The sequence below is a fragment of the Rhipicephalus microplus genome, chromosome 4 (genome assembly GCF_043290135.1).
Source record: "Rhipicephalus microplus isolate Deutch F79 chromosome 4, USDA_Rmic, whole genome shotgun sequence".
NCBI lineage: Eukaryota > Metazoa > Arthropoda > Arachnida > Ixodida > Ixodidae > Rhipicephalus > Rhipicephalus microplus.
This window is the reverse complement of record NC_134703.1, coordinates 10,390,412-10,402,898: the sequence shown is the minus strand read 5'-3', so window position 1 is coordinate 10,402,898 and position 12,487 is coordinate 10,390,412.

The window sequence follows — 12,487 nt, the reverse complement described above, 5'->3', positions numbered from 1 at the left end:
ATATTGCGACATCGTCAAAGTATGGGAGTGCAAACTCTTGTAGTTCTTTGAAACTTTCAACTTGGAAAAGCTGAAAGGCGCGTTTTTTAGCCCGAAGCTAATAACCAAGGGTCTAAAGGTGCTGAAAGGTGAAATGAATGCGGCATAACGGCTGGCACTTTCTGAGAGAGGAACCTGCCAGTATCCTCTTACGAGATCTAGCGACTTCGCTACGCTGACCCTTTCGATTCGCTCTTCACTATTTGGGATAGGGTACATCTGATCCCTAGTGATAGTATTCAATTTCCTGTAGTCAACACATGGACGGGGGTCCTTATTAGGGGCTTCCACAAGTATTAGTGGAGACGTGTAGTCACTTTTAGCGGGCTTGATTACCCCAAGCTCTAACATGCACCGTATTTTGGGCTCCAAAATCTCTCCGTTTTGGAGACATTCGGTATGGCTTGGACCTTACCGGTTCGACTGATGTCAATTATATTTCGTGGGTTATCAATCCTGTTCTACCCGGCCGATGACTGAACCTGTCTATGTACTGCTCCAGAAGTTCTTTTAGTTCTTTTACTTGTTCAGGCTCAAGAGCTTTAGCGTTTATAGAGGAAGCTACAACCTCTTCTTGGCTGATTTCTGAGTCGGAAGTTCTCGTGCATTCGTTGAGCTTAGATTGAATTTCTTCTGGCTCTTTTAGAGTGAGGTTCACAAGTCCTTGACGCTCTATGTAAGGCTTCATCAGGTTACAATGGTATGCTTTTATCTCTTTTCTTCGACCTGGCATTTTTAACACCTAGTTTGTTTCAGAAAGCCTGTGCATCACTCAGACAGGCCCGTCCCAATGAACTTTCAATTTGTGTTTTCGTGACGGTTTTAGAATCATTACTTGATCCCCAATGTTAAAGGTGCATTCTTTTCAAAGTAATGCTTGGCCGTCCTTTGAGCTCTTTCCATGTTCGTTTCTACCAGCCTTTTCGTCGTACTCAGTCGCTCTAGCAACTTCAGCACGTATTCGACCACAGTTTGACTCTCCCCCTTTTCTTCCCACATTTCTCTCAGCATCCTATGTGGTGAACGTAGCGTTCTGCCATACACTAACTCTGCTGGTAAAAACCCCATGGCCTTATGCGGGACCGTACGCAAGGCGAACAAAGTAGCCGGAAGACAGCTTTATCAGTCTTCTTTATACTCATAACAGAGTGCGCGCAACACTCGCTTCAACGCTGAATGCCATCTCTCGACGCTATTTATTGAGGATGGTACACGGAACTATGTATAAGTTTTATCCCAAACTTCTGCAGAAACGTTGCAGTCAATGAGCTCGTGAAAGAAGACCCTTGATAAGCGTGTATTTCTGCCTGAGAGCCGCGACTCTTGTGAAGACTGACATAAGCGCGTCTACTATTTCTGTTGAAGAGAGCTCCTTCAGAGGGATTGCTTTTGGAAACTTTGTTGCAAGGCACAACATGGTGAACAAATACCTATAACCAGACTTAGTTGCCGGCAGGGGGCCCACCATATGTCGATCACCATCTGCGATTACTGTCTTGTTCAGCGGCCAGCGATTGTCTGTTTACCTGCACTAGCCGGTCAAAGTTTTTTGACGCCGGTGACAATACTGACCCCTTTTCGCTTGTGGGTGTGTCGCCCAGCTCTCCCTCTAGGTCTCCACCTAGCTCTGCTGATAAAGCCTCAAATTGACGATCAGCTGGCTTTCCATATAGGTTATGATCTAGGTTTGTTAGTGAAACTTCATTTTGCTGATCAGTTGCCGACTATATCTGGGCCCCTGAGCGGTGACCTAAGCCCGTGTCTGTTTCCATTGGGGTTGTTTTTTTCCGATGCCCTAGACGCGAGTTCACGTGCTTTGGAACGAGTCAGTGCTTGAACAGTTCCTTCTCTAAATTTCTGACCTCGCTCGCGCAGTATCCTGTCTCAACGGTTTGAAAATATGTACGGGTACTGCATTGACAGTGATGTTGAGACAGCTGCTTCTGTCACAAGCTTTCCGAACGGCTCAGTGTCATCTACAGTAAGTCAAGATGGGTGGACAATGTCTATGGTGGCGCCGCTGTCTCTGAGTACCTTACATGGTTTTCTGTTAACCTCCTGGTCATGGAGATATGGGCGTGAAAGCTTTAAGTTCTCATCACTTTCATCTATGCAGGATAAAACTACCTTAGGCTTTTTGTAGTTTACCGCCATATGGTCAGTCTGACAGTTATAGCACCTAACACGTTTACAAGCTTCGAACTCTTTTCTTTGCGACTGCTGGGATGTCCTGCTGTTCGAGTTTTCCCTTTTGTTTTCTGGCATACTTGTTTTCACCTCAGTATTGCTACATTTTTTGTCTGCGAGCCTTTCCTGAATTCGAACTCTTTTCGTGGCCCCTTTCGTCCGTCCAGCTCTCCGCACTCTACGCATTATGTATTCTTCGGCTAACTCGACCGCCTTTTCCGTAGTGTTTACATTATCTCTGTCTTGCACCCACAGCCTCACGTTCTGAGGTATGCTTAACAATTTGTGACCTGCCGATTTCCCCCTCAACCTCAATACCTAAGTCATTACATGAATACAAAAGTACGTCTTTTAGCGGTGTGTATACCTCCATGACTGCCGTTTGTCTTTGTTCCTGCATCTTGCACAAATATAGATCCCTAAAACTCACTCAGAACTCAGACTAGGTGATCTTCCTAACTTCGAATGAAACAATCCAGTTTCTACTAAACTCACACAATGAAGCCTGGAAAGTTAAAGCAAGGACCAAGCACTCACCTCAACACAGCACCATGTCGTGAGGTTTGTTTCACCGCTGCCACCAGTTGTAAAGGGCTTATGGTCGGTCGATGGCAGGAACGGCGGGCTTCCTTAAGGCAGCTGGCTTCCCGCCGTCGACAACATAACCGATCTTCGCCAGTGAGGGGACGCGTTAAGAGAGGTAGAACGAAGATTTATTTACATTATAGAAGAAAGCTAGGAACTGCATAGGGATCCAGAAGATTCCGCAATATGTATTACACAGATTCAGTTCATGATTCCGCAATGATTTACAAAAATTCTTCGGCTTTTATAGCCCGCCATCTCCTTTACACCGAGATCCGAAGGAGGCGGTGACCACTCTCGCCACAAATGAGGTGACGAAGTCTCAATGGTCCAATGGGAGCACGAGCACACCACACCATGAGGAACCCGGCCCCCGCCTTGAAGGCACCGCAGGGTGATGAGGTAGAGTCCGCAGAGGGAAGGTTGAGCTCCTCCGGGGAGATGGCCGCTAACCCGAACGTCAGCAGCGGTCCATGTTCAGATTCAGGCAGTCCAAACGCTCGATCTCCGAGAACGGTTCCTTCGACGTCTTCCCACGCTTTCGGACTGGCGGTGCTTTGCGATGGCCTCGTGTAGATGACAACAGCCGAGTCGAGAGGTTGACTTAATGAGACCCGCCACAGTGGCGCCGTTCCCCCGCTGTTCGAGCCCGTTCTACGAAAGGCTTGTCTCGCGAAGCTTTCGTTGGGACTCGTGACTGCTTCCTGGATCATCTACAGGACAGCGTCCTGCAGACTGGGTGCCGATGGGGTTGAAAACATCCGTAGCAGACCGGCTTACGCAAAAAGGCGTCTGCCCAGAGGAATTGCCGGGCCAAACGTAACAACCCTCAAACTGACGTTGGCGGCCGAAATTCAAAGGGCAGACTGGTATGTACGACTAACATGCACTGCAGTGGTTTACGAAAGTTTACGAGAGGTTTACGAACGTGGGCGCGCGATGTTCTTTCCGTTCTGCGTTTCCCTCGAGTCTGAAGTAATTTTGAACTATATCTATTGGGTGATTTTTAGTAAAGATGATATGAAGGGTGTCCAATAGCACTAAATAAAAACAAAACAAGGTGTGGTCATCCGAATGGATGTGTTTTCATTGGGGGAACGCATTGGCATGCCGAGTTTTGAGACACTACCACGGTGCGCTGCACATTGGTGTAAAGATCTACGATAATTCCTGCGGTAGTTCTCTGCTGCTCAATAAAAGTTTATCCAATCCAGTCTCTGCTGCTCGAGGCCAGAACGGGACTATTGCGGACCAAGACGCACCGAGCGAAATAAGGCACAGACACGTTATTTAGTGGGTGTAAAGAGGAGGAGGAAATGACTGAACATTTTATAATGTTCTGTAAAGCGCTCCGCCGTATAAGCCAAGATAATGGTGCGCAATTTTTCAAAGCATTGGGGTTTAGGGACAGTGAGGGCAAAATAGACTTTAAACGGGTAGAAATAACTAGGAGGAGGCTAACTGATTGGGGGGCTACGATCAAGGCGCGAGTGAATATCAATCCTTCAACACATGATGACAGCACTTGACTTCATGGCTAGGAGGCGTGAGCCACCACCCTGTCTAAAGGGCACAGCCGGATACATCCGTCCATCCACCCATGCATCCAACTTGGAACTTGGAGTAACTGTACATGCTACCTTTAGGTAATATCAGTGTTGCAAAGGAGCTAAAAAAGTAGATAAATGTGTTTTTCGAACATTTTTAGGCATATTCTTTATACGTATATCGGTCGCTGGCAGAGCGTAATCCTTTGCCACTGAATATGACGCTATCGTGTTGATTTCTGAACCACATCATTTGGCAAGTTGTATTCGTGGAAACTTTCCTTTTGTGTGTGTGTGTGTATGTGTGTGTGTGTGTGCCATGACATTTCGTCGCAACTTAGCAGGCATTAAATTGGCTGACAACTCTCACGTTATGTCAGTGCGATTCCATTAATTCTTCTTCCAGTTTAGTTCCCTTCAATTTTCTACAAAATCTACGGTTCAAAAACACAGTGTCCCTATGCTTTTTGAATGAAATACCGGTGGGCTTCGCATATATGTACAAGTATTTCTCACTCAGCACTAATAATTAAAAAAATATCATAACACTACAGCAGGCGTTAGCCGAGATAGCTAGCTAAGGAGCTAAATTTGGGTGAAAATGCTAGAATAGCTACTCATAGCTAAATTAAAATTTCCGTAGCTAGCAGAGTCCAAAAGTAGTTAGATGTAGCTACAGAATAGTTAAATTGGCAATGGGAGCACCTACATAAGTGTTGGTCTGCCATCTTTCCTTGTTAGCAACCACAGTTACATAGTGAAACCGCGCTCTGTTTTTGCAGGTGACTTACTTAAGCCTACACTACATCTTTCTGATGAGTTTCCTAATTGAAAAAAAAAATCACCGCATATCCACAGAATGAACAATGATGAGTGGGGCGAAGCGTTCGTTAGTCCGTCCGCTCTGCCGTCCGTCCAATATTGCTTCTTGCTTGCTTCCGTCCTCTGTGTGTCCGTTCGTGCGTGCGTCCATCCGTGCGTCCGTCCGCGCGTCCGTCCACGCGTCCCTCCATGGGTCCGTCCGTCCATCTGTGCGTCCGTCCATCCGTGCATTCGTCTGTCTATCTAGTGAACACTCCAAGTACCACCATCTCGCATCTTTTCAACATATATTCATAATATAGAAGTACCACCATCCAGCGGAAATTACGAGGACTAAACAAAAGGTGGCTACCTATACCTACTACTACTACTACTACTACTACTACTACTACTACTACTACTACTACTACTACTACTACTACTACTACTACTACTACTACATCGCGGACGCGCGACCCATGGCTTAAGGAACTTCGCCCCTAAAAGAACAGCATATCCACGGAGTGAGTTATGATGAGTGAGGTGAAGCTTAGGAGGGTTTTATCAGTAAACCGTGATCGTCCATCCGCCCGTCTAGTGAACACTCCAAGTACCGCCATCTCGCACCTTTTCATCGTATATTTATTATATACAAGTACTGCCATCTAGGGGACGTTCCAAGAACTAAACGAGAGGTAGCGTGCTCACCGCGCTTTTCCATTCCAGCACCGTTCCAGCCGGTGACTGCAGCACCATGACGAGTCATGGCGCGAACTAATATGAGTGGCCGCGCGCTAGGTGCTTTTCTGGCGACTGCGCGCTGCCTAGGCACCAAATCGCGCGAACATCCCTAGGCGCTTTAGCATAAAGTAACATAGTAAACTATGTTTCTCTATGGCCTTAGTCCCTAGCGGTGCGCCAACGTCGACTTTCAGCGCTACCTCTATTTTGGCCAACGTTGATTTTGGTGTTGTGCGGTGGTGTGTACGGATTGCAGTATTATTTTTGCGAATCTTGTGATGCGGTAGTGATCCTCGGCCGACCGATCCTTCAAAGGGGGGAGATCGAGTGCCGTGGGTGTTTCGTGCAAGCGGCAGTGTTGAATGACCAACATCCCGCGTCGTTGTGATATGCTCAAGTGCTGGCCGTCTTGTGTGTGCTGTGTGGTGGTTTGTTTGACAAATTTAGTTCCCTGCACATTTGATGATACCTTAGTGTTGGCTGGTTCATGCGAGCCGTACCGCTGAATTACTGCTGTGTAGGCGCGATCATGCACTTGGGGCCGGATGTTTTGTTCAGATATACTTCCGAATGAGATTTAGGGTCTGACGCACTGTACTGGCAACACCACTGCCACACGGGTTCTTGTTTGCTATGTTGTACCCTTTTATATCACAGTTAGATGACGGCTGCACCGTATTTCATCCGATTAGTTTTGGCAGTTAGCGGTGACTAATAATGTCACTCGAATACTTTTGATCGAGATCGGCAGGTCCGTCGTTGCTGAGCCGGATCGAGTTTGGCGCAGACGCCCTAGCTGACTGCAATCAAAAGTTCCCGGTATGACCACACGTGCGAATGCGCAAAACTTTTCTGTGCGCCCTTGAGGTCATTACCTCCATGGCTGCTGGTTGCGTCAGTAGACGAGCATGCAAGAAAAATAGTTAATAGTCAGTGCACGGTACAAGCTTTTGATCTTCGTTGGTGCGTGTGCGCAATATTAAATAGCATCAAGTTACATTTATCGGCTCGTCTATATTATAAATAACTTCGTTTCTTGGGATAGGCACAATGATACAGTAATATGTTTTTTTATTGAACGAAATTCCTGAAAATTTTGTTGAGCCTTGTAGCAGACAAGTCAACTTGTCAGAGCATCATCTCCAGCACCCACCCCCCGTTTACAAAATTTTCATGGCTCCTAAATGTGTAAATTTTACTAATAAGTACTATTAAAACTCGATCTAGCGAAACCATCGTACGAAGTTTTAATCTAACGAAGAATTTCCATTCACCAGCAAATATCTATAGAATGTAACGTTGTCCTCAAACCGATCTAAAGTTTTTTCAGAAACGACTCGGTAAAGAGGCAGTGATTTTCTTCTAATTTGGCCGCAACAGATTTGAGCATGCGCTCTGACAATACCACATTGAAACATTTATGTGCCCTAGCTTTACTTTTATGGAGTTGCATGCAGTGACCCTGTGCAGAAGAAGAATCGATTGAGCCTTTGGTATAGTGCTCTTACCTTCCAGATGCTGGCAGAGGGGACGACGGTTGCTTTTGTTATTTTATGGCTTATGCGACAGAAGCCACTAATCACTCCTAGCCTTTTTCTAGCTTGGAATTCTCGCATAATCACTGCATTCATTCTCCTTGTCATTGCATATTGGTAACTTGTCATAGCCTCATGTGTACATGGTCTGAATCACCCAGACACGGTGTCCCTCTTCTGTGTCAAATTTGCCTCTACGGATTTTTAAGACACAAAGGTGAGGCTAGAAGTACTCTTTGCTATTCTAATCGGTCCATGTTCTTGTAAAAGCCACAAAGATATGGCTGTTTTGCATGACGAAATAATGAGGAAAGGGGTCTAGGGAAGTCAAAGTTTCGGCAGTTTATGGTTTATATCCTGCATCGAAAATTATAGGCACACACGTGTGTAGTAAGCTAGGCTCACATTGAAAGCAAACTAACTAATCGCAATCTGTGAACTTGTTCTCTACCTACCAGAAAGACAATAAAGTATTACTGATAACTAATGAACCTCGTGATTTTATACAAAATGCACCCAAGCATTCTCGAGTAGTTGTGTTCCTGCTCCTGCCAATAATCCAAAGCTTATCCTGGTACAGCTCACACTTATGAGAATCGCAATGCGTCAGCAAATGTGCCCCATCTTTATCTTTTAACGAAAGCTCATGTTTCTGTGCATGTTCATTCACGCCTATTCTTGCCCGGCCAACTTTTGCATTTTGCCGTAGGATAGTGGAAATTCATAAACGACCCCTTTGACACATTTTGTGTATGACTTGGCATGCCTCTTGCGGTACACACTTTTGTTGCTTCCATCAGATAGTATACATAGTATACATAAGAAAGCTGAAACAATTTTTGTGGCGCAGAACAACGAATCGGCATGCCATCTCCGTTGGCAACAAATTTTAGGTCGTATGCAGTTCGGTGCATACACGGTACAACCTAAGGTCTCTCTGTTCTGCGCTCTTGCTCTGCCCCAGTACCGTGCTGTTCTCTCTTGACAGTTTGGTGGAGCTACTCAGATACAGCGTTAAGGAGCATGCGAAGGAAACCAGTCACAGACAACCAACCCAATCGGTTTTGAAAAGTCTTCTGCCTAGCGTATTAGCCCGACCCTGAATAAGAATACTTATTCTTTTGTTGATGCAGGAGAGAGAGAGAGAGAGATAAGTGAAGGAGGGAGGCAGGGAGGTTAATCAAGCTAGGACTTCGGTCATTGGGCTACCCCACTGAACCAGAAATCTGTGGCTGAAAAATGGCCCACACGGTAAAATATCTTCACTAAGAGTCTTCAAGTGTGCTTTTTTAGCCCAGTGGCTGAGGCACTCGACATTGTAGTTGGGAATTGTGGGTTCGAAACTCAGATAAATCTCGAAGTTTTCCTTTATTTTATACGCCTATTTATCTTTAGCGCATTAATGAGTTTGAGAGATACACACGTCGTGCAAGCCTGGTTGTTAGCCCAGTGGGTAAAATACTCGCCTTTCGAGCTTGGGGACCCAGGTTCGAAACTCAGGGCAGCCTTGCAATCTTTTTATTTGATATGTAAATTTCTTTATGGCGCATTCACAAGGTTAAGAGATAGCTATGTTGTGCACTTTAGCCCAGTGGTTAATGCACTCGCCTATCGAGCGTGAGCCAGCAGCTTTAAAACTCAACGCAGCCTGCAAGTTTTATTTTGTTATATATATATATATATATATATATATATATATATATATATATATATATATATATATATATATATATATATATATATATATAACATTATATATATATATATATATATATATATATATATATATATATATATATATATAATGTTTATTCAGTTTTATTTATATTGCGTGGCAGAGAGATGGATGGATGGACAGACACCTATAATCATCGAGTCATCTTCTATGTCATAGACAAGAAGCTCGGCTCACAATCTCCTTTTTGAGTAGTGTAAGTAAATCAAGCCATCACACAATCTTTACTAGTCGAGTAAGAAAAATGGTAATACAGTTCAGCTAAATCTACAGCAGATGTCCCGAGGTTACAAATTGCAGGCTGGATGTGATGTATGGGCGTGAAAATTATTGTAAGAAACTCTGTGATAGCGGCTACACATTAGTGTGACGTCACACTGTGCAATGACGGACCTCCTGTGCGCGTAGGAGCCTTCCGAGCAGAATCTACCCCTGATGCTTTGGCTTTCCCACAATTTATGCCGAAAAGCAGTAGAAAAAGTTGCGGCCCTTATCGCCCCTGATAAGGCTCAACTTTTGTGTGACGTTACAGCTTGCAACGAAGGATATACTGTGCGTTTATATTAGAGTCTCCCGATCTGGAGTTTACCCTGATGCGCTGGCTTTCCCACAACGCATGTCGAAAAGCAGTCGAAAATGTTGGGGCTCTTATCACCCCTGATAAGGTGCAAGTTTTGTCTGACGTCACAACTTGCAACGCAGGATGTAATGTATGTTTATATTAGTCTCTCCCGAGCAGATGCCCACCCTGGTGCGTTGGCTTTCCCGCAATAAATGTCGAAAAGCAGCCGAAAAACTTGAGGCCCTTATCACCCCTGATAAGGCTCAACTTTTGTCTGACGTCACATCATGCAACTAAGGAGGTAGTGTACGTTTATATTAGAGTATCCCGATCTGAAGTTTACCCTGATGCGCTGGCTTTCCCACAACGCATGTCGAAAAGCAGTCGAAAATGTTGGGGCTCTTATCACTCCTGATAAGGTGCAAGTTTTGTCTGACGTCACAACTTGCAACGAAGGATATACTGTGCGTTTATATCGGAGCATCCCGAGCTGAAGCTTACCCTGGTGCGTTGGCTTTCCCGCAATGAATGTCGAAAAGCAGCCGAAAAACTTGAGGCCCTTATCACCCCTGATAAAGCTCAACTTCTGTCTGACGTCACACCATGTAACCAAGGATGTAGTGAACGTTTATATTAGAGTATCCCTATCTGAAGTTTACCCTGATGCGCTGGCTTTCCCACAACGCATGTCGAAAAGCAGTCGAAAAAGTTGGGGCTCTTATCACCCCTGATAAGGTGCAAGTTTTGTCTGACGTCACAACTTTCGACGAATGATATACTATGTGTTTATATCGGAACATCCCGAGCTGAAGCCCGCCCTGGTGCGTTGGCTTTCCCGCAATGAATGTCGAAAAGCAGCCGAAAAACTTGAGGCCCTTATCACCCCTGATAAGGCTCAACTTTTGTTTGACGTCACACCATGCAACGAAGGATGTAGTGTACGTTTTTATTAGAGTCTCCTGATCTGAAGTTTACTCTGATGCGCTGGCTTTCCCACAACACATGTCGAAAAGCAGTCGAAAAAGTTGGGGCTCTTATCACCCCTGATAAGGTGCAAGTTTTGTCTGACGTCACAACTTGCAACGAAGGATGTAGTGTATGTTTATATTAGTCTCTCCCGAGCTGATGCCCACCCTGGTGCGTTGGCTTTCCCGCAATAAATGTCGAAAAGCAGCCGAAAAACTTGAGGCCCTTATCACCCCTGATAAGGCTCAACTTTTGTCTGACGTCACACCATGCAACGAAGGATGTAGTGTACGTTTATATTAGAGTATCCCGATCTGAAGTTTACCCTGATGCGCTGGCTTTCCCACAACGCATGTCGAAAAGCAGTCGAAAATGTTGGGGCTCTTATCACTCCTGATAAGGTGCAAGTTTTGTCTGACGTCACAACTTGCAACGAAGGATATACTATGCGTTTATATCGGAACATCCCGAGCTGAAGCCCGCCCTGGTGCGTTGGCTTTCCCGCAATGAATGTCGAAAAGCAGCCGAAAAACTTGAGGCCCTTATCACCCCTGATAAGGCTCAACTTTTGTTTGACGTCACACCATGCAACGAAGGATGTAGTGTACGTTTTTATTAGAGTCTCCTGATCTGAAGTTTACTCTGATGCGCTGGCTTTCCCACAACACATGTCGAAAAGCAGTCGAAAAAGTTGGGGCTCTTATCACCCCTGATAAGGTGCAAGTTTTGTCTGACGTCACAACTTGCAACGAAGGATGTAGTGTATGTTTATATTAGTCTCTCCCGAGCTGATGCCCACCCTGGTGCGTTGGCTTTCCCGCAATAAATGTCGAAAAGCAGCCGAAAAACTTGAGGCCCTTATCACCCCTGATAAGGCTCAACTTTTGTCTGACGTCACACCATGCAACGAAGGATGTAGTGTACGTTTATATTAGAGTATCCCGATCTGAAGTTTACCCTGATGCGCTGGCTTTCCCACAACGCATCTCGAAAAGCAGTCGAAAATGTTGGGGCTCTTATCACTCCTGATAAGGTGCAAGTTTTGTCTGACGTCACAACTTGCAACGAAGGATATACTATGTGTTTATATCGGAGCATCCCGGGATACTCTAATATAAACGTACGTTACATCCTTCGTTGCACGGTGCGATGTCCGACAAAAGTTGAGCCTTATCAGGGGTGATAACAGCCTCATCTTTTTCGGCTACTTTTTGACATGCATTGCGGAAAAGCCAGCGCATCTGGGGAAACTTCAGCTCGGGAGACTTCAATATAAACGTACAGTATTAACCTTCCTTGCACGTTGTGATGTCAGAGAAAAGTTGAGCCTTATCAGGTGTGATAACGGCCTCATCTTTTTCGGCTTTTTTTTTTGACATGCATTGCGGGAAAACTAATGCATCAGGGGAAGCTTCAGCTCGGAGGACTCTAATATTAACGTGCAATATATCCTTCATTGCGCAGTGTGACGTGAGACAAAAATTTAGCCTTTTTAGAGGTGGTAAGGGCCTCAAACTTTTCGGCTACTTTTTTGACATACATTGCGCGAAAGCCAACGCATCAGCCGAAGAATCAGCTCGGGGAAACTCTAATATAAACGTAAAGAAAGGTTTGTGTAAACTGGTAGTGTAACTTCCATAGAAGACCATGGATGCTGTAGTCCGCGGCTCGTTGCCACAGTCGCAATCTACGTGACGAGGGTACAACTGACAGCAAACAAAAAATAAAAAATAGGACATCACGTCAGAACCGGAAGTGGTAGTGACGTCGCCCATTTGCCCTACATGGC